Below are 8,699 nucleotides of genomic sequence, written 5' to 3' on the forward strand. Positions count from 1 at the left end.
TGTCCCTTGGTGCTAGGCCTACTTTTTGTTTATATATTGGCCTAGTTATTCACATTGGGGGAAAACTAATCAGACATAACAAACCAGTACAGAGGTAAGCTGATGGGGAAACATTTTATAGCCTATACATTTTATCAATTATACCCAATTGTCACACAAACATTGTACATGTGCTTCAAGCAGTAGACTTAAAGCCAGCAAGTCTTAAAGCCAGCAAGTGCACATCATAAGTAGTTAAGTTATACTCTGTGACAACTTCACTAGACAATTTATAACCAGAAGTATGACTGAAACATAATGCCAGAACATACTCAAATTTTAGAAACTTCATATAACTTCTAGAACACTTATATTAATGATATTTATATAACCTAAGAATGTTTATCATTATTATTTGACAATGTTTTCTGTATAATTTAACATACCAAATAATCCTAATTTGTTTAGAAAAACTTTGCTCTCTTAACAGAGAGAAAACCAAACTCAGTCTTGCATCAGCTTACTATTAATAACAAAATTCATTTATCTAATTAAATTCGATCTAATCTTTATCTTAACAACATACAAAATTCTTTTCTCGAAATTCCTTTTTTTTTTTTTTACAAACTTTTATCACTTTCTTTCTCCTTTTTTTTTCCCATCCAGAAACAACCAGCTTTAGGACAAAATTAATCCTTTTTTTATCCCTCAGCAAAAATATTTTCATTTTTTTATACCTTCTCTCACCGACAACACATATCCTACTTGCTTTACACACTGAAATGCTTCCCTTATCATTTTTACATATTACAATTTTTAACCTTTAAAAGACCTTAACAACACCAAGAAACAAGTCATTGAACTGTTTGTTGTATCAGCATTTTCTGATTGGCAAACTTAAGAACATATTCCATAACCTCTAAAAACATACATTTTTCTCATAGCACAGTTTCTCTTTAATGTGGTACAAGATGCGTGTTTAATGAACCCAAACATCTTTTTTAAAATTAATTTTTATTGTAGTTGTTTTACAATGTTGTGTTAGTTTCTATTGTACAGCAAAGTGAATCAGCTATACGTATACATATATCCCCTCTTTTTTGGATTTCCTTCCCATTTAGGTCACCACAGAGCATTGAATAGAGTTCCCTGTGCTATACAGTAGGTTCTCATTAGTTATCTATTTTACACGTAGTAGTGTACATATGTCAATCCCAGTCTCCCAATTCATCCCACCCTCCCTTACCCCCTTGGTATCCGTACGTTTGTTGTCTATGTCTGTGTCTCTATTTCTGCTTTGCAAATAAGTGATGAACCCAAATATCTTTTGAAGTTCTACTAATTAACCCAAGGCTGGAGTGTCAGGCAGAATGGGCTGTGTTTGCATTTCAAGGACATGATAAGAGTTAACTTCAAGCTTTCTCCTAGGCATATTTTTGTTCTCCCAGGGTCAGAATTCTGAAAACAGTATTTTTATCAAGCTAGCTTTCTCTAACTGTATATGCAAAAAGAACCAGTTTTGGAGTTTCAAAAGAGTTTCATCTTAACCAGTTTTCTCTGAAGAATACTGTTAGCTACACCATGTTAAAAAAAAATCATCTTTTTCTTAGTCATAGGTTCATAACTAAAATTTTTCTTACTGAATTGAACCTGAATCTCCCATTTTACAAAAGGCAATGAGAATACCAATCACACAAATGGAATACACATTCACACACCAAAAGGCAGAACTGTCACAAATCCTCCAAGATGATACCGATATGGAGTCCCAAACAAACATTTCCCCAACACAAAGGATCCTCAACGTCAGACACACGTCGGAACCAACTGGCAAAATGCCCAAATAGCACCTCGTGCTCACAAATGATCCTCAACTCTCAAACGCCCAAATAGCACTTCATGCTCAAAAGAGAAGTTTGCCCAGGTGCACACAGGTAGACTTAGTCTTGGAGCTCATCAGCTCTTTCCGATGCATGTTTCTGTTCCACCAAGGAAAAAGCCTAAGCTGGCAGTCAGTGCCCAGCATGGAAGAAACAGGGAGAATCCCCAAAACAAATGGTTTCAGCACCTACTAGGAACATCCCCGCAAGTCCCCTCTCAGGATCAGCTAGCCACAAGCAGTGGGCTCATCACAACCATCCCGGCATGTCGTCATGGCTGGCGGCTCTACTCAGGAAAACCCCGGGGAGCCAGACACCGCGAGAGCGCGGCCTCACGTTGGGAGCCAAAAATCTGTTATGGAAAGTGGGACTAGGTGCTCGCCACTCAAAAGTCAATAAAGGGCTTCCCTGGTGGCGCAGTGGTTAAGAATCCGCCTGCCAATGCAGGGGACACTGGTTCAAGCCCTGGTCCGGGAAGATTCCACATGCCGTGGAGCAACTAAGCCCGTGCGCCACAACTACTGAGCCTGCGCTCTAGAGCCTGCAAACAACAAGTACTGAGCCCACAAGCCGCAACTACTGAAGCCCGTGCTCCACAACAAGAGAAGCCACCGCGATGAGAAGCCTGCACACCACAATGAAGAGTAGCCCCCGCTCGCCGCAACTAGAGAAAGCCCGCGCACATCAACACGGACCCAACGCAGCCAAAAATTAAATAAAATAAATAAAATTTTTTAAAAAAGTCAATAAAGAGACAAGGTTGGTGGAAAGGAAAGCTTGCTTTATTTTATTTTATTTTTGTGGTACGCGGGCCTCTCACTGCTGTGGGCTCTCCCGTTGCGGAGCAGAGGCTCCGGACGCACAGGCTCACGGGCCATGGCTCGTGGGCCCAGCCGCTCCGCGGCACGTGGGATCCTCCCGGACCGGGGCACGAACCCATGTCCCCTGCATCGGCAGGCGGACTCTCAACCACTGCGCCACAGGGGAAGCCCTTATTTTGTGTTATTTATTTTGTATCTAGAACATTCTCGGCCAGCCTCTTTTATTCTCAGCCCCCACATCTCCATTCCTCTTGGGCTACTGCTTAAGTGAATTCATTCATAGTTGTTCAATGGAGGGTCTGCTCTGTTTCATGCACTATGGCTAATTTGAGGAGGTGGGAAATATGATTGCCCTCCCTACTTTCCTGAATTGTGAAGGTAGTGATTGAATAACTGCTTTGTGAAAACCCAGTAGGGAAAGCAGACCTAGCTGTTTGCAGGTGAGAGGGACGATGCTGGAAGGTGAGCTGGGATGGTAATCAGCTTCAGCTGGGGATGTCCCGCCCAGACATTTCCCATCTGATTTGACGAGCCTACCACTGTGGAGGTGTGAACCCTTTTGCAGGCTAGATGCCCTTTGGGTTTTCTTTTTCACATGCTCCTGGCCAGCCTGGGCTGGTAATGAAACTCTGATACACTGTGATATTGATGTGAGTCCACAGGGTGAAGGTCCCAGCTTCTCTGGTGACCTGGCCATTCTTCTTTTCAAGGAAAGAATTATAATGCCCCTAGGGTGCCCTCATTTGTATTTTGATACCTCTCTCTGCTCAAGGTCAAGATGGATGTGTGTCTGATTTCACCATCTTCCCTCCAGATCCCAAATATCACTAAACTTCTTCCATAGTCTATTTTAGAAGTGGCAGGTTGTGGGAATTCCTTCGTTTTATGAAACATGGAGCTTACTGTCTGTTTCCGTTCTTTTTACTTAAACTTCGGTGGATTACATAGAGGTGATTTACGTAAATGTGCATTCATTTTAGCACCTTTTTTTCTGAATTGTGATGGTAAATTCCTTCGTAGATTAGAGGTTGAACATGTTAAATATAAACTATGGCTCTCTTTAGTGACCCCAAATTTTTCAATATCATTATTCTTCTTACATAGTGATGGTAACCAGCAAGAATGTTTCAAGATACAGAAAGGTTTTCACCATCCCAACCCTCACCCCCTTGAGCCATCAGGAGCAGAGCCAGCGCCCCTCACCCTCTCCCCAGCATCCATTTGTTTATTGAGCTGTCTGAAGAAATTCAGGTTGATGGAGCTCCCATAACTCCTTACAGACAATGCTCATATGAAACATGATGCTCTGGTTTATGGGGCTAAAGGGAACGTCCAAAGTTTTGGTTTAAAATGGTCTGCTTCCTTTCAGAGCTGGTAATCACAGTGTATTTGGTGTGTGTCTATTAACTCCACCATCCAGAGGGACTCTTTGTTTATTTTCTGTACTGTGATACAGTGAACTCTATTAACCTTGAATGAATTTTGATAACACCATCAGGGGGCAGCAAAATGATTCTGCTTGAAATTACACAGTGAGAGAGTGATATTACCCATGACAGATTAAAAGCAAAACATACTTTAAAATTATTATGACTATTATTATTCCTATCAATTGGGTTCACCCTCTGGAGCCTTGCTCTTAGCATTTATAACATTACTGGCAGAGTCATTCCATGACTGATCCACTACCTCACCTCCTGTTCACCCTGCAGTCCACAGCAGTAGCTCCTGCCTCACTCCCCCTACCCACCTCACAGTGAAATTGCTTTTGTCAGGGCCACCTGTGACCTCCCTGTTGCCAAATCCAGTGGACACTTCTCTGCCTTCACGGCAGACACAGTCAGCCATTCTCTCTCTGAAACATCTTCTTCCTTTGGTGTCTTTCTCAGTCTCTTTGTCTGGCTTCGCCTCTTCAAGTTTCAGCCAGAGTTTAAACATTTGAGGTTTCCCTGGCTTGTTTCTATGCTCTCTTATTTTCCCCTTGCTGCCCTCTCTTCCCTAGGGTGACTCATCCATTCCTATATTTATGGAGATGTGTCTGAAGATAATTCCCAAACTTACACAGTTGGCCCAGATCCCTCCTCTGAGATGCACAAACACCTATCAATTGTCCACACGGCAAATCCCTTTAGATGCCTCACTGTTTTCAGTAAAACATGCTTCTACTATCATAGTCTTCCCTTGCTCCATAAACCGCTTCACTCCCCACAAAAGCTGTAAACCTGAGAATGGTTCTTGGTTCATTCTTTCCCTCCACCCCCGTGTCAGATCCTTCAGCAGGTGTGCCATGCATCTGTCTACTCCTCTCCATCTCCTCTGCTCCTACCCTGGTCCAAACCTCAGCCAGCTACTTAGATGAATGCACTGCTCTCCAGGCTTCCACACATGGCCCCCTAGAAGTCAGCCTTAATGTAACATCAGGTGCTATTACAATGGAAATTGGATCCTGCTCTGTTCCTGCTCACCGGCCTCAATAACTTCCCACTGCACGTAGGATAAGATCCAAACTCCTTTCCAGGGCCTGTGTCTTGTCTTCCCTCCCCTTTCCCCAACATTAAGCTCTTCTCCTCTGCTGTTCTCTCTGCCTGTTATGCTATTTTTTTCTCCTATTGGGCTAGCCCCTTCTCAACCTGTAGTCTCAACTTAAATGTCACCTCCCCAAAGAAGACTTCTGTCACCACCCAGTCTAAAGTAGGTTGCCATGTCATTCTCAGTCTAAGTGCCCTGATTATTCTGTAATAGAATGCCTTACAACTTATAATTGTATTTAGTTTGTAATCATTTGAATCCCCACTTTAATACATGTTTCATGAAGAGGAGGGACCATGTCCTGTTTTCTTTTTATCCCTAGCGCCTGGAATAGTAGGTACTCAGTGAGTGTGAACTGAGTGAATAATTGGCAATCTAGACAACAGTGCCTGTGATCATGGAGTGGTGGCTCATAGCTATGGGCTAGAATTACTGTCTCTTTGATAGCAAACAAGTGACATATATGCCATCACTCTCCCTGCTACACCTATGGCAGACACAGCTAACTTATGACACTCTAGCCCCACTGAGCCTGCATGCATTCTCAACACGTGGTGAGAATCAGAACTGGCATTGCAGTGGACCCAGAAACCATGAAATGTTGATAAGCTTTTCATATGTCCATTGCAGAGTGTTGTATCGGGAAGAGGCTAAACCAGATGTTAGATGACATTGCTAAAGACCAGACTAACTGTGTTCAACATCATTACTCATTTGGGAAATGCAAGTCAAAACCACAATGAGATGCCACTTCACACCCACTATCACTCAGTGCTCAAGCAACAAATACATATTGAGCCTTTTTGCCCAGATACTATCACAAAACTTTCTTGACATAGAAACAAGTGTGATCAAATGTTATGGGTACTGAGACCACTGGATTTCTTGCTAATCAGAATGAAAAGTACTATTTGCTTGTTGTTGCTTTGCTCACTTAAAATCTCTGGCAACTATGTGAAGTAGGAATTACTGTTGCCTCTCAGAAGGCAGAGGCTCAGAAAGGTTGGAGGGATCTTTGAGAAGTGACTGAGCTCAGCTCTACACCCCAGCCACTGACTCTAAACCCATCACTCTTTCCCACACGGCTGACCCATTTGGGGGCCTGGTCCTTCCCAGGACATTTCAGTGCAGGTACCTGGTCTTGCATAATTCTTGGTTGATTCTGCAGTTAGCCACTATAGGTTATCCTATACAATTCTTCAGTGACCTCTCCCATGATGTACTATAGGGCAGTAGAATCTGAGAAGCGAGAGTTGGTTCACAAGAAGGGCATTCTATTCCTCCACTGAGCCTGTGATTCAAAACACTCTATTTGCTTGGAACAAACTTTGGAGGAATTGGTACAGTTTTATCATTAGACTCTCAGTGAGTTTTTAAATGCCACTGGCATTTGCAGTCCTGTGTATCAGGAAAAAAAACTTAATAAAGCTCAAGTGATCTTGTGCATTGAGTTCACAGAGCTTTTTTTGATCCCTAAAGACTTTCCTTCCTGGGTGTTTTATCCTATTTAATTCAGTGTCTTTGAAATATCAATAGAAGAAGGTCAATTGCTGAGGCTGCTCTTATATTGTTTACAGAGGTCAGAGCCGTTGATAACTTAGCTCACCTTCTATTCTAAATCTGAGGGACTGGATAACAACATCTTCATGTCTTAAGGAAAAAAACCTCTGTCCTGTTTCCCTGTAAATATTTTGTTCAGCCAAGTATACATATACAACATTTTACCCTGTAGAATTATCAGCTGGCCTGATGTAGTCTCCCCTTCTAATGCTCAAGCAACAAATGAGTATCGGGCACCGCAGTGCAGAGCAGTAAGCCCCGTGCGTATACTGGCAGCCGTGTAAGCCAGCTCAGGGGACCTAAAAGCTAAAGCTGCAAACACTCTTGGAATTTTCATGGAAAGATGCTTATGATGTGCTGTTGTTAAGTGAAAAATTAGATAATAAAACCATATGTAGATTTCCCATTCTAGTAGCAGGCTGGGATGAGCTAGTGCAGCCCTTCTTTGTACTAAAAACACCTAAAAATACTAATAAAATATAAGGTTTAATATAAGAAAGAGAAAACATTTGCCAATCATATATCTGATAAGGGACTTGTATCCAGAATATTATAAAGAACTCTTATAACACAATGATGAAAAAGATAAATATTCTAATTTTAAAATGCGTAAAAGATTTGAATAGACTTTTCTCCAAAGACTACGTACAAATGGCTAGTAGGGAAATGCAAATCAAAAGCACAATTAGATACCACCTCAAACCCCCTAGGATGGCTATAATAAAAAAGGCAGACAATAACAAGTGTTGGTGAGTATGCAGAAAAATCAGAACCCTCATATGTTGCTCGTGGGATGTAAGATGGAGCAGCGATTTGGAAAACACTCTGGTAGTTTCTTAAAAGTTTAAACATTTAGCATTACCATATGTCCCAGTAATTCCACTCCTGGGATTGAAAAGATGCGTCCACACAAAAACTTATACATGAATGTCGATAGCAGCATTATTCAAAATAGCCAAAAAAGTAGAAAGAACTCAGATGTCTATCAGTCGATGAATGGATAAATAAATATGGTACATCTGTAAATGGACTATTACTTGGCCGTAAAAAGGAATGAAATTCTGATACATGCTGTCACATAGATGAACCTTAAACATATATGGTATGATTCCATTTATATTAAATGTCCAGAATAGGCAAATTCAAAGAAATAGAAAGTAGATTAGTGGTTGGTAGAGGGTGGGAGGAGTAATAAGCAAGATGTAACACTCAGAAGCCATAGAAGAAAAGACTGACTGATTTAACTACAGAAAAATTAAATGCTTCTAAATGATGAAAGACACCATAAGCAAAGTTGAAAAGACAAGTTCAAAATGAAAGAAAATATTTGCCACATACATCATAGATTCATCTGGGGTGAACTGCACAATCACAAAATGGATACAGAAAACAAAAATTATTTTCTGTTATTCTTTGTGGGTGTGCATCTTTGAACAGGAAAAAACAACTCAAATTTGCCAAGGTAGAATAACTTGGTTACTTCCGGTCAGTTGTATCCTGGGTAACTCAGTGTGTTTGGGGTAGATCCTTGCCTCTTAGGGTTTCTCCTTTCCTCCTCAGAGTGTAGAGAAAAGTGCATGCAATGTTGTGTTTTACATTACTATGACCAGTTGTGTGCCCAGAACATCCACAAGCTCCTTGGAGGAAGGGGGTTAACTTTTATCCAATTCTGAGTCACCAGTGTTTAGGATTAGCCCATCACCCAGAGAATCTTTATTGACTACATTGATTTGAAAGCTTTTAAAATCCCTGGTGCTTCAGTTTCCAGGGATATTAAGGGCCAGGATTGCATTTATCATATTCCCAGCAGGGCTGTTGTAAGGATTAATATTTTAACATAAATGATCTCCTGCTCCTTTAAAAAGACATTAATTAAGCTAAAGGATTTCTTTTTTTTTTTTTTTTGTGGTACGCGGGCCTCTCACTGTTG

At 41.2% G+C, this 8,699-nt stretch overlaps 1 protein-coding gene across 1 annotated transcript in view; it reads left to right on the forward strand.

Annotated features, from left to right (window-relative positions):
• The window catches only part of MYRIP (myosin VIIA and Rab interacting protein), a 223,987-nt gene that overhangs the window by 98,136 nt on the left and 117,152 nt on the right, over positions 1-8,699 (forward strand). The window lies entirely within an intron of this gene.

The sequence above is a fragment of the Physeter macrocephalus genome, chromosome 18, assembly GCF_002837175.3.
Source record: "Physeter macrocephalus isolate SW-GA chromosome 18, ASM283717v5, whole genome shotgun sequence".
NCBI lineage: Eukaryota > Metazoa > Chordata > Mammalia > Artiodactyla > Physeteridae > Physeter > Physeter macrocephalus.